We start from the raw sequence: 13956 nt of genomic DNA, 5'->3' as shown, positions 1-13956 counted from the left end.
CTCCCCTCCCCGCCACTCCGCGGGCTCCGGACCCGCCCCTCCCCCCTCCTCTCCCCTCCTAGTGTGGATGGCGGCGGCCGGAGTCCGAGCCCCAGCTACGCTGCGCGTGAGTGACCAGCCCCAGGGGACAGACAGGGAAGTTTGGGGAGCCCCCTTTCTAGGGTGGGGCCAACCCCGGTTCTCTGGGAAAGTTTGTGGGCGGGATCCCGGGACTCGGGCAACTCCAGGGCTCGCTCGGCGCCCCGATGTGCTGCGTCTGCGTCTCTTCAACCCGCACTCGCTGCCCCAGAGGCGCCCGGGGCGGGCAAGCGGGTGGGCCGCGACGGGGCTTCCCTTCCTCACCTCTGCTCTGGGTCCGACTCTGAAGGAAAAAACTCTAATAGCACAAAAAAGCATCTAGACTTAGTTCCGGGGGCCGGGGCTCCTCACCCGCGTCTGGACCCCGGGTCCAGATGTCCACTACCTCTGCCCTACAGCCCTATTGGGGGCTCTGGATTCCGCACGTCCAGGACCCTCACTTTCTTCCTGGCCCCTGCTCTTTGAGCTGCTGCCCCCCACCCTCTTCCCTGGAGGCCCGTGGCCCCCAGGATCAGACCCCGATTGAAGTCTCCAGCCTGGTGTCTTATCCTGTCCCCTAAGGCGAGAAGCCAGGCCGAGGGGCCACAGCCACAAGCACCGCCACACTTGCCCACATATTTCCCGCAGGAATGACATTCTTGGGCATTTGGGTTTGAACTTTGGGAGTGGAGGTGGGTTGAAATATAGTCCTCTTTAGGATTTTTACTATTTCTGTTCGTTTGGCATCCTTTTTTAACCTCTCCACTCACTGTATTTTCTTCCAGTAATAATGACAAACATTTCATGTAATTAGTCTTTCTAATCCTGAAAGAAACGGGAAGAAGAATAAAAAGAAGAGAACAAGATTGCTTGCTAAAAAAAAAAAAAAAAAAAAAAAAAGTGCAGAACCTGGTCTCTTGAAAGTAGACTTTGTTCCACACTCAACTGTTTTGGTGGGAGAAAGAAGCAAGTGTAGCTTGTTTTTAGACTACCCCAAACAAGCTGTTACAGCCTCCTCTAGGCTAGAAGTTTTAATTTGCTTGATGGGCAGGGCAGGACAGGGCAGGGCTGGGCAGGGCAGTGTTTGTTGGCATTCCTGCCTGGCCTGCCTTTCTGCAGGTCTCTGCTTTGCTAGCCCTCTGTCTTCCCACCCCCTTCTCTCTAAACAAAAGTTGTGCAAACAAGGCAATGGACGAGGCTAAAATGAGCAGGACCACAAAGAAAACAACCCTCATTTATTAAATTCTGAGGCTGTGGCTTCAACTAAAGTTTGATTGGCTGGAAGACGTGTTTAGTTCATTGTGGTTTTTATGCTGGTTCTTATTATGGTTGAATCAGTGTTTCCATGACAAGCTAGGTTTTCTGATGCTTAGAGGAAGCTTGCTAGTTCTCGCATGGGTCTGGACAAATCGAGTCTGGAATTTGGAGATCCTCTTTTTAGGGATTGATTGGGATGATATTGCAAACCTCTGCCTACTCACTCAGAATCAGAGCAGGGGAAGCAGCCTGAGCCCAGTTTACTTCCACATGACCTGGAAGAAAAAGCTTTGCTCGCTATGTGAGCAGGAATGCAGGGGGATGTTGAAAATGTATTGTGTGTAAGGAAGACACACTTGTCAAGAACTTTAGCCACTCCCCTTTCTGTACAAACAATAAATGTGATTGTAACGAATGTAGTAGATCAGATTGCAAACAACCCATTAAAATAGGTCAAGGCATTGAACCATTTGGAAATAAAAATTTAAAGAAATTTCATTGAAAATAAAATAACTCGCTGGGATTGTCACTCAGTGGTTGAGTGTGTGCTTAGCATGCGGGAGGAACTGGGTTAGATCCACAGCACCATATAAAAATAAATAAATAAAGGTATTGTGTCCATATACAACAAACAATATTTTTTTTAAAATAAAATAACTCATTTTAAAAAGGATATAATTCACTTATCTCCACTGATTCAGTTTGACAGTTCCCCATTAGTGTGAAACAGTAAGGTTTTACTGTGGTTTCAAAGCATTATTGATAAGGAAGTGTTGTGACTCCATTCAAAAAAATGCCCTTAAGGTTTAAAGCTGTTTGGCCCTGTTGCTTAGAAAAACAATGTACTCAGATAAGAATCTTCAGTCTCTTCCTCTTCCTGAGAATTTTTTTTTTAATTTCCCCTGAGAATTTCTAATCCTGTATTTAATACCCGGGAGTCAACCTTATACTATATGGAGAAAAACTGCCTTTTTGCCTTGTTCAGTTTTTCACTCCTCTTGGAATCTTGTTAAACTGAGAGGTTTGGCCTTACAGGGGTGGCTTAAACCTCATGGTAGGCTACTGTGGATGCTGGGATGTCATGAAGGTTACAAAGAGTCCCTGACCTATGGAGTAAGTGGTTTGGATGGTTAGCCAGTAGAAGGCAACCAGCTCTCATTTGGTTGGGTCAGATGAGTTGCAGATATAATCAACTGTGGTACCTGTGGAGAGGAAGGAGGGCCAGAGTCATTAAGAAGTAAACCCAAAGGAATTCTGTGTGACTTTTAAACACTATGTTGTATAAAAATACTGAACTATATAAGACATGCTTAGGGTATAGGGTGAATTTATAGAGCTAGTTATAGATTAGAAAGCACTGTAATCCCACTCTTTGAAAATATAAAAAATGTGAAATTATATATATTGAAATGGATGGTGGAATTATAGGTGCTTTTGATTTTGTGCTTGGCTATTTTTTTTTTTTTTTTTTTTTTTTTGGTACCAGAGATTGAACTCAGGGGCACATACGTATTGAGCCACTTCCCCAGCCTTTTTTTGTATTTTATTTAGAGACGGGGTCTCATTGAGTTGCTTAGGGCCTGGCTAAGTTGATGAGGCTGGCTTTGAACTCACATGATCCTCCTGCCTCAGCCTTCCCAGCTGCTGGAATTGCAGGCATGCACTACAGCATCCAGCTCTCAATTCTTTTTTTTTTTTACAACAATACAGGCTGGTATTTATTGAGCATTAAGCACTACACATAGTATGTCATTTTAAAACTCTTTAAGGTAAGTACTGCTATTATTTTTGTTACAGAGTTTTAGAAACTAGGATCAGAGGGGTAACTTGTCCAATGCTGCATAGCCACTAATGCTGGATTGAATCTTGAATACAGGACAGTGGTGAAAGTCTGTATATCTCAATCACTACTGTCTACTCTCTCCCTGCACATGTAATATAATAATAATAATAATAATTAAATAAAATAATAATAACTATAAGGGAAAAGTAGATAGAAAAAGGAAGGGAAAATATTTCAGGCTTTAATAAGAACTGATATTTTTATTATTTGCAAAATGTCCCTTCTTTCCACCTCTATCACCTCCCACTCTCATTTTTCTTTGGAAGTCTTTGAAAGTATCTCCAGACTTAGAGGCAGCTCACCTTTCCTTGGGCACCAGCTCTGCACATGAGAAATATTCAGAATTCCACGGAGACTTTCCAGCTTGACAGGAGTTATAGGCACCCTGTGGGATTCTGGAACAGTTCCAGTACAAGGCAAGATTTTTAAAGTAGATCAGGCAAATTATAAAAGCTCTGCCAATTTGTGGCTTTGTTGTTTTCTGCAGTGTGGGTGAGTGTGACGGGAGGCGGTGTGTGTGTGTGTGTGTGTGTGTGTGTAAGAAGGACCTATTTCTGCTGTCTTTGTGTTTCTTCAGTGCACATACAGGCCTACTACTTGTGACACCCTGCTCCTTTCTTCTGGGTTCATTTTTTTTCATGCCAGTGTAGATTTAGAAGTTTTTTTTTTTTTTTTTTTAAATTAAGGGTATTTGGTAAACTGCAAAGTATTCATATTCCTGAACCTGTTTTTGTTTTGCTCTTATAAATGAGAGTTTGGCTCAGTGGAGAGTTCTAGACAAAATTATCTTCTTAAATTTATTGCTCCTGCTTAAAGGTCCACAGATGATTGTCATTTCATTGTAATATAATCTGTCTTCTCTCTAGTAGATTTTAGGATTGTCTCAAAAATGTTCTATACGTATGTAGATGTGGATTTAGAAAATGTAATCCTACTCTGAACTCCATGAGCATTTGTGATTTTCTAGCTGAGTAACCTTGAGCAAATTACTTCACTTTTCTCAGTCTTCCAACTATAAAATACAAATAATAATAGTATTCTCTTCAAAAGTAATTGAGAAGATAATGCATGAAAAATGTTATAATAGTCCCTGCCATGTAAGTAAGCACAAAATAATTGCTTATGATTACATTCATATTTTTAAAAAAATTCTTGGCCTTTTTGAGTTTTACGAGTTTATATGAATGTTAGTCTGTCTAGTTGCACACACACACATAATCCTGTTGAGATTTTTATTGAAATTACACTCAATTTATAATGACATCTTTATAATATTGGATCTTCCCATCTTTTTTCATTCAGGATTGCTAGTGCTTAGTCCTATAAATGTCTCCTACAACTTTTAAAAAAATATTTTTTTTAGTTATAGATGGACACAATAACTTTATTTATTTTTTTATGTGGTGCTGAGGATCAAACCCAGGGCCTCACATGTGCCAGGCAAGCGCTCTACCACGGAGTCATAGCTCCAGCCTCTCATACAACTTTTGCTATCGTTACTTCTATAGATTTTGTTAATATTTTAAATGATATTTTTTTCTTATTGGATTTTCTAATTTGTTGTTTGCTTGTCCATAGAAACATTCCCAATATTTAAATTTTCTTTTATCTAATATCACCCTGATCTCTCTCCAGTTAGTATTAAAAGTCTGCATGCAAATATTCTTGAACTTTTAATGTAGATAAACATAAAACAACAATAATTTGTTTTTTCTGTTCAATTACTTATGACTTCTGTATCTTTTTATTATTACCTTGGGTAGAACCTCCAGTATAATGTCTAATAGTGACAGTGATGGAAGGTACCCTTATATTTTGCCTTTAATGTGTACTCTTAAAGTTTCTCCATTAAGAGGTTGGGGATATAGCTCAGTTCATAGAGTGCATGCCTGGCCTTGCGTTCGATCTCCAACACTGCAAAAACAAGAAGAAGAAGTTTTTCCATTAAGTATGAAGTTTTGCTTAAGGTTTTAATAGATATTTATTAAGAACTTTCCCTCTATTCTTAACATTTCTTAAGTTAAACAATTATGACTGATTGTATATAATGTTTTAGTGCCTTTCATGTAAGTTTTATAAGATGATTATATATTTTTCTTTCTTAATATTACAATGTGATTAATGAGTATAGTTAAAAATAAACATTAAAATATATTTAAAAACATCCATGTACATATACATAGGTATACATAGATGTATTGATATGCAGTCTTTTATTCTGTAGGGTATAATTTGCTAGTATTTTATTCCAAAGTTTTGCAGAAGTTCACATGGGAAATACGTGTTCTAAAATTTTCCTTTTTTCTCTTGTTCTCACTTTGTTTTGTGTTAAGTTTATATTAGTCCTACTAAGAAAGTTGGATAGCTTTTCCTCTTGTTTGTAATCCCAGCTCTACTCTGGAACCTGAGGCTGGAAGATTGCAAGTTTGAGGGCAGCCTTGGCAACTTGGTGAGACTGTCTGAAAAGAAAATATAAAAAGGTCTGGGGATGTAACTCAGTGCTAAAGTGCTCCTGAGTTCAGTCCCCAGTACCAAATATAAATAAATGAATAGACAAAAGTTTGTTAAGGGGCCAATCACAGTGGCACGCACCTGTAATCCCAGTGGCTCTGGAGGCAGGAAGATCGTGAGTTCAAAGCCAGTCTCGGCAATTTAGTGAGGTCCTGAACAACTGTGTGATACCCTCCTCATAATAAAATATAAAAAGGTCTGGGGATGTGGCTCAGTGGTTAAGCACCCCTGGATTCAAATCCCTGGTAGCAAAAAAATAAAAAATAAAAAATTTCTTAAAACTAATTATGAAATCATCTGAGCCACTTATAACAGGGTATTTGTATCAAGTTTTTGGCAATTTGGTTTCATAAATGATTATTGATTATTAATGAATTTAATTTTTCTATTTTTGATTCAGTTTTGATTATTTAGTTAAGATGATCCATTTATGTTTATAATTTTCTTTTATGGTTTTATAAGTATTGACTGTATCTTATGTTCTTTTCATCATGTTTGCATCAGCTCTTTTTTCTTAATTAACATACAGGTCTATTTAATTAGTCTTTTCAAATAAATAGTTTCTTATCCATATTTTTGTTTTTCATTTTTCTCTTCTCTATATTATTTGTGTCTATTTCTAGCTATTTGAGTGAATGCCTACCTTATTATTATTATTATTTTTTGTTTTCCTTTTTTTTGTGTGTGTGGTGTTGGGTATTGAACCTAGGGCCTTATGCTTGGGAGGCAAGCACTATACCAACTAACTGAGCTTTATCCCCAGCCCTATTTTTTGTTTTTCAATACATTATTTGAAAGCTATAAATTTGCCTAAGTATTGCTTTAGCCACATAATACAAGTTTAAATATATGATGCTTTCATTATCACTTAGCTCTAAATATTTCTTTTTACTTCTGATACTTCTTTTTAAGTCTATAGATTTATTTAATTTTCCATTTTTCAACTTAAATTTTATTTTTATTTTGTTTAAATTATTAGTGATTTTTAATTTAGTTACATTATGAAAAGACAGCATGGTCTGTAAAACAGCATATTTTGGGCGGAGCGTGGTTAGGACCTCATTTGTGTCCAATTACATGAATTTTCCAAACATTTTGTATGTGCATTAAAAGAAAAATATACTACCTACTTACATGGTGCAAAATTCTATATTATTCTAATAGGTCAAGTTTGTGGTGTCTTTCCTGCTTTAATACCTGTTTTCTGAGTTCCCCTCATTTTCTGAGAGATATTAAAATCTCTCACTCTTATTCCGGATTTGTTAATATTTTTGTGCTTCAGTGCTTATGCAAATTCATGATTATTCTTGGTGAATTGTTTCTCCTCCTCCTCCTTTACTGGGATTGAACTCATGGCACTCTACTACTGTGCTACATCCCCAGTCCTTTTTATTTTTTCTTCTGAGACAGGGTCTTATTAAATTGCTGAGGCTGGCCGTAGCCTCCTTAGTTGCTAGGATTATAGGTGTGCACTACCACACCCAGCCTGTGAATTGCTTTTTCATCCTGCTATGTAATGTCCTCTTTTATTTCTATTAATGGCTTTGGTCTGATTTCCATTTTGCTTGGTATTTATATTGCTATACCTGTTTACTCTTGGTTAGTATTTTCTTTTATATTAACTTCTCTGTATAAGTATATTAGAAACATCATTTATATGTAGCTTGACTTAAAATTTTAATCTGAAAGTCTGTCCTTTTACTAATATATTTTTATATTCTTGGTAAAATAAATATATACTTATACACATATGATATGCATATATATATGTATATATATAAAGATATGTACTCCTTCCTTCCTTCCTTCCTTCCTTCCTTCCTTCCTTCCTTCCTTCCTTCCTCAGTACTAGGGATCAAACCTAGGGCCTTGTGCATGCTAGGCTAGTGCTTTACCACTGAACTACATTCTCAGCCCTATTTTTTATTTAATTTTATTTTTGGTGTTGGAAATTGAAGCCAGGGTGCTTAACCTCTGATCCACATCCCCAGCCCTTTTTATTTTTTATTTTGAGGCAGTCTTGCTATGTTGCGGAGTCTGGCTTTGAACCTGCAATCCTCCTGCCTTAGCCTCCCAAGTTGCTGGGATTACAGGCCTGTGCCGCTGAGCCCAGCTTACTTTTTGTTTAACCGCTTTTGTTTCTTCTTTTCCTATTTGTTTTTTAATTGATCAAGTTTTGCATATTTGTTTTTCTGTCAACTGTTTTGAAAGATGTATATTTGTATTAATAGTTATCCTTCAATTTTTAGTATGTATTTAACAAAGGTCTAGTAAGTTTCTTTATTTTCTTCTAACTGATGCAGTGGTCTGAGATGACTTTAAATTTTATCTGCCCCTCTTCCACATTGTCTAAACTCTTCCAATTCTCCCTACCCCCTGCCAAAAAGGTTAGTCATTATTTCCTTCCTTCCTATAATCAACATTTGTTTAACTTTACCCATTTCTTGTCTCTGGATTGCTTCTTACATACCAGTCCTTGTCTCTCCTTTACTGATGAATTTTTCAGTAAAGGTCTGGAGTTGTAACACTCAGTCTTGTGGTTCTTTGTTTTGAGAATGCTGTGTTTCAGGTGGGTCTTGAGAGATGATCTAGCATAGGTGTGGAATTCTAAGCAGTTGTTTTCCCTGACATGGGAAGCTATCATTCCACTGTCTTCTAGTTTCAGTTGTTCCTTATGAAAATTCTCTTTTCAGCGTGTTGCTCTTTTGTAGGGAATCTGTTTTCTCTCTTGGAGACTTTCGAGATTTGCTTTGTCTTTCACATTCTGCCTTCCTCTCTGATGTCCATGTTGGTCCGCTTTGGTATATCCCCCTTGGAACTCAGCGTGTGCCTTTAATCTGAAGACTTCTGTCTCTTTTCTAAAGGTTTCTCAGTTGTTTTCTCTACGAATTTATTTTAGAATAATTATAATGAAAATAACTGTGGAGCACTCACTCTGTGTCAGGAATGCTTCTAGGTGCTAGAGGAATAGGACTGAATGACAGAAGCTAAAGACCCTGCTTCTCTGTCTTACACTTTCTCATGTCTCCATTTGCAGCCCGTTAGGCAAATGATGACCCTTCCCATCTTACCTTGTGCCTGAAGAGAATTCTCTTTCCTGTTGTGTAGCTTTTTATCTCTTAGTGTATGTTGGGTGATTTTATTTTTAAGTTTTATTTCCAATTTATTAATATTTCTTTATCTCCATTTTGTTTACCATTCAACTTACCTATTGTTTTAAAGAAATTGTTGTCTTTTTTTTAAATTTCTAGGATTTCTATTTGGTACTTCATACCTGCCTTTTTCTAATATGATCTTTTTTGTCTTATAATTTCTGAGCATTTGAATTTCTTTCAATATTTCATTTTATACTTTATTTATCTCCTCTTTTGACTTTTAAATGGTGGTTTATTTCCTCCTGTATTTTACATACTCATTAGGAGTTGTTTTCCAAAGAAATCCTCTATACCTCCGAGGGTTAGCACATCCTTAATGAAGTAATTTTACTTTACTTCAGCTGATGCCCTCAGTGTTTTACTCCAAAATAGCCTTTTTGTGAATTTCTTGGCATACAGTCCCTGTGTGATCTGGAAATGTGCATTTAAACCTTGTTCTTGCTTGCAGTTCAAGCCTGGATTTCATATTTTATAGGTTTCTCATTTTCCACTCTTTGCCCAAGTAAATGACAGGCTTTCTTGCTGCTTTCTCTCATTGGTAAGTGATGTTCCTCTAGATCTGTTTCACTTATGAAGCAGCCTTTGTGGCCTCCAGCATTGTGGGGGTGCTTCCCCAAGGCTCCTGCTGGAGGTGGCCATCACCTGCACTCCCCCGTTGCCCACACTGCCATCAAAGCTCCAATGCCTGCTCTTCAGACCTCTGACTGCTCTGGATTTCTCTATGAGTTCTGTGGCTTCAGCTCCCATTCATTGATCGAACTTTGACTTCCCCCTTCATTGCTGGTACCTAAAGATTTCTATTATATTTAGATTTTAGAACATATATTTATTGTTATAATTTTTCATTCTGTGTTTTGAAGCATTTGGATTAATTAGAAGGGGTAATTCTTGTGTCAACCTAATCCATCATATTGAATAAGGTTTTTAACTACTAAGTTTAAAGTTTATTTTGTTATATGTAAAGTAGAATCCAACTAAGTAAATACATACTCATTAAGCTGTAAATATGTGAATAGACTGCTCCTGAGCCAGCGCATCAGAGCGAGAGGCCTAACTACTACTGAGTGCTAACACCGGTATCATAGGCACCCTTGCTGTGGTTCTATTTTCTTTTTCTTTTTAAAATTTTCTTTTTAAATTTGTTCTAATTAGTTATACCTGACACTTGCCGCGGATCTTGATGTCTGTCTGGCCACATATTTTCTGTCTAGATGACATCTGAATTTCCCAAACGTGCTACTTCCAAAATGTTGTCCTTTAGAGTCTCCTTAGTAGATTAAAACCTTCATGAGAAGTTTTCAAAAGGCAATCTCACTTCAGCACACCATCTGAGCATGATGTGAGGATTCCAAAATCTACGCTGAAGGGAAACACTGCCTGTGAAAGGTCACTGTCCCGCATGTTGTGTGAAGCTGCTTTTCTCTGCTGGGCTACATGATTACTGTATCTCTCACAGTGAAGAGATGTTTACACTGAGCAGTTGATCCTTTACTTGGCAGCCAGCACCATCTCTGAGAACATTGATTGACATCAGTGGAGCCTGTCTGTAATGTTTAAAGTGCTCTATACAAAGACATCTTCCCCCTACCCTCCCAGCAAACCCTGTTCTTAATTTTAAGGAAAGCAGACCATCATTAGTCCTTGACTTTCTCCTCTGATCCTCACATGAACTTTAAGTCATAATGGAAAAGAAATGAACTTTGGAGTCAAGCAGACCTAGGTTTTAATGCCTTGGGCAAGTTATTTAACATCTCTGACGCTGTTTCCTTCTCTAATAAGACAGTAATGACAAAATCTTCCTCAACAGGTTGATCTGAAATTCAGTGAGATGATAGGAAATATATGGCCAAGTGATTGGCGTATATTAATGTTCACAGATGTTAGTCCCCTCTCATTTTGTACCTTCTCTTGCTGATTCTTTCAAAACAAGGATTGTGCTTTAGAAGGTATAATTGGAAAGACTTCTGGAGAGAGGTCATGGTTATACCTCCTATTGTCTTCTGTTTTCTTGGTAATCAATTTAATTTTCTCTTGGGTAAGATTTCTTAATGCATTTGTATGATGCTTTGTAGCACATACACCCCACGGCTGAACCTTTCTATAGAATAGCTAGGTAGTTACCTAAGAACCAGTACCCTTTTAACCAGTAATATCTCTTCACTTTTTTTTTGTTGGTATTCTTCTCCTTTAAGGAAATAAAATCTTTGTATTACAGATACCATTTTAAATGCAAAGACCCCAGAGGGAGCCTGTTAGGTGTTAATATCAGAGTGCCACTTCTGTCTGGGACTAGATTTTCCCAGGAAGGGCATGAAGACCCTGAGCCATTTAAGAGTAGGTGATAGGGAACTGACAGAGAGAAGGTAGCTGAAGAAATACTGAAGGTGTTACTTGAGAATTTCAAAAAACCTATAATGTGCCTATTTTTGCTACAGTCATTATTTGGGTCCTGTGGCATCTGCGTGTGGCTCAGCATGTCAATTTTTGCAAGGGTCTTATCAGAAATAGTAATGACAATGATAGCTTGACTGTTCTTAAGTAAAGGGAAAGAGCATTATAAAAACAAAATGATTACAATTATGGATATGCCTCCATATCTGTGGTCCAGAGCACAAAAATAGCTTTTCCACTGCAGAGCTAAGCCAACAGTTTCATGGAAACAGCATTGAGAATCTAATTTAAAACAGCCATGACCCAGAAATTCAGAGACGGGCCTGACATGTTGGCCTCTGTTCATCCCTTTGAATATTTTTTTCCTAGCTCATGGTAATACATATTCAGGGCCAATTTAGAAGGCCTGGAAGATAGTAATTGATGTTACAAACCTTGTTTCTGTTGACCTCTCTTTAGCATTAATACAAACAGAGGGAAACGTTTTCATCTTAAATCTTCACACCTGAGAAGCTTGCTTAGTGTAGCTCCAGGCCTTTTGCTCCTGTGTGGCTTGAAGCAAAACCTCATAAATTTTGTGAAAATCCCACTGCTTCTGCTAGTCATGACTTCAGTGGAAAGTGTTCAGTTGGGGTCATTCTAAGTAACACACTAGTGGTCAAGTGCTCCTGATTTTTTGGAAAATGATCTTATTAAAAAAAGTGGTCAGGCTTTACTGGGAACAGGATAATAATGTCAGGATTCTCCAGTTCCAAGAAAGCTCAGACTTGCCTAGATCAACATTTTCCTCCAATAAGAAAAGAAATTATTTTGGGCTTAACATCATCCTCTTTATTAATCATTTTTGTCATCTGCAAGAGAGAATGGCACATGTGATGGGGCTTAGCCAGCTTTAAACAGCCCCCTGCCTGTTGGGATCTGCCTCTTTCTCACCCACAGTCCTCTTTGCTGCCAGATGTTCCTACTTAACTGCTCACACATGCATGTCCACTGTGCCAACTCTGCTGCAGACTCTTGCCTCTTGTTGCCTGTCTGACCAGACGGGTGCCTTTCCCACATTCTCACGAGGGTGCTCTATGGGCTGAGTGCAATGCACTCGCTTAGGGAGACATGCAGAATCTTCCCACCAGAGACAGCAGGTGCTGGCTCCTTTTTTGGTTTCCTGTCTTCCCTGTACTCTTCACTCTTCATCCCTGAAGTTCCTTGAACCTCTTTGCTCCTGGAACTTTTTCCTATTTGTCTTGCTTCAGATGTCGCCTTGCTTAAACTTGATTTCTCTGTGCTTCCTGAATCCTGACCTTACTTTCTTTAGGACTTTTCCACCCCCACCCACCACCTTTTTTTTTTTTTTTTTTTTTTTTTTGTGGTACTGGGGATCGAATCCAGGGCCTTGTGCTTGCAAGGCAAGCACTCTACCAACTGAGCTATCTCCCCAGCCCCTGCGTCCACCTTTTGACATGCGCGACTCATGCATTCAGCCACCACTTATTGAGCAGTTGCTTTGTTTGAGGCTCCTGCCTCTCACAAGTGACATCACTCTTGGGGGCCACCAAAATCACTGAGGAGAAAAATGAGGTGATATTACAATTCTGCAGAGCTTTGTGGAAATTGCCCGTGCCATGAGATACATACGTGAAAAACAATTTCTTCTCCCCTGGCATGTTTCAGACTTGAAGCATGTAGGGGCAGGAGCCATCAGGTTTAATGCTGGTTTCTCACCTGAATTCTGCCTAGCATCTTACTGGGTTTTCCTGCCTTTGCCCTACCACCCTCTAATCTGTCCTCTACTCTGCCAGAGCTTGCTTTTCAAAATTCAAATCTGATCCTACTTATTCTCTCTTTAAATTTCACCTCTGAGTCCTCATTGTATTTAGGATAAACACACTCTTAGCATAATACAGAATGACTTCCATGACCTCACCTGTCTACCTCCCCAGCTGTCCCTGTTTTCATGGCAGAATCAAGCCCTTCTGCCTCCCTGCCTGTGTGCACTCTCACTGTGTTCCGCCTGATCAGTTCATATCAACTGTCAAGATTCAGCTCAGAGATTCACTCTTCTTAAAGGCTTTTTCAATTCCCTAGGGCCAGCAGCTTCAGTCCCCCACCACCATTACGGGTATATACTGCCACCACTCCTGCCAGTCTTGATTAAGCATCCAGGTTGAGTCCCACAGACCCCTGGGATGGACTTTATCACATTAATAGCATTTGAGAACGGCCTCTACTAGACAGAGAAGGCCCCGAGGTAGTGGAATGTGACTGTTTTACTTGCAGCAGTGTTTAGCATAGTTTCAGAAGTGTTTGGTTATTGTTGAGTGAATGTGTGCATGCATGAGTTTTCATTCACACATGTGCACACAGTGTGATCACACATGCTAATGTATAGATCTCTACAGGAACCTTGTTTCAGCTCTTACTGAGAACATTTACAAAGTGCATAATAGGTGCTTCGTGAATTTCTGTTGAGTCAAAGAAGGAATGAATGTACTTACACACAAACTATGGAAAATTTACCCCAAAATATATTCAGAAGAGATACATAATGTAGCCTTGCTTCTGCTTAACTGAAATAGAAAGAATATGAGACTGGAAAATAAGATTATCTTCTCAGCTTTGTTTTCTTGAGTGAATAATTTTGTCTTTCTAGACTTCTATTTCCTCATCTGTCAAATGAAATGCTAGAAAAGATAATACTTAATGATTGCTGAACAGATTCTAAAGTCAATCATTATTAGCCTAAAG

At 38.7% G+C, this 13956-nt stretch overlaps 1 protein-coding gene across 2 annotated transcripts in view; it reads left to right on the top strand.

The window, feature by feature from the left end:
- Ston1 (stonin 1) overlaps positions 1-13956 on the top strand; it is a 49565-nt gene that overhangs the window by 476 nt on the left and 35133 nt on the right. Inside the window, exon 1 of one of the 2 annotated variants that reach the window (XM_047522566.1) lies at positions 38-106. The exons of the other annotated variant lie outside the window; for it this stretch is intronic. The gene's annotated coding sequence lies outside the window, so the exon portion shown is untranslated. Of the gene's footprint in view, positions 1-37; positions 107-13956 lie in introns of those variants that run through there. 2 annotated transcript variants of the gene reach the window in all.

The sequence above is a fragment of the Sciurus carolinensis genome, chromosome 13 (assembly GCF_902686445.1).
Source record: "Sciurus carolinensis chromosome 13, mSciCar1.2, whole genome shotgun sequence".
NCBI lineage: Eukaryota > Metazoa > Chordata > Mammalia > Rodentia > Sciuridae > Sciurus > Sciurus carolinensis.
This window is presented reverse-complemented; position numbering and strand designations above follow the sequence as displayed.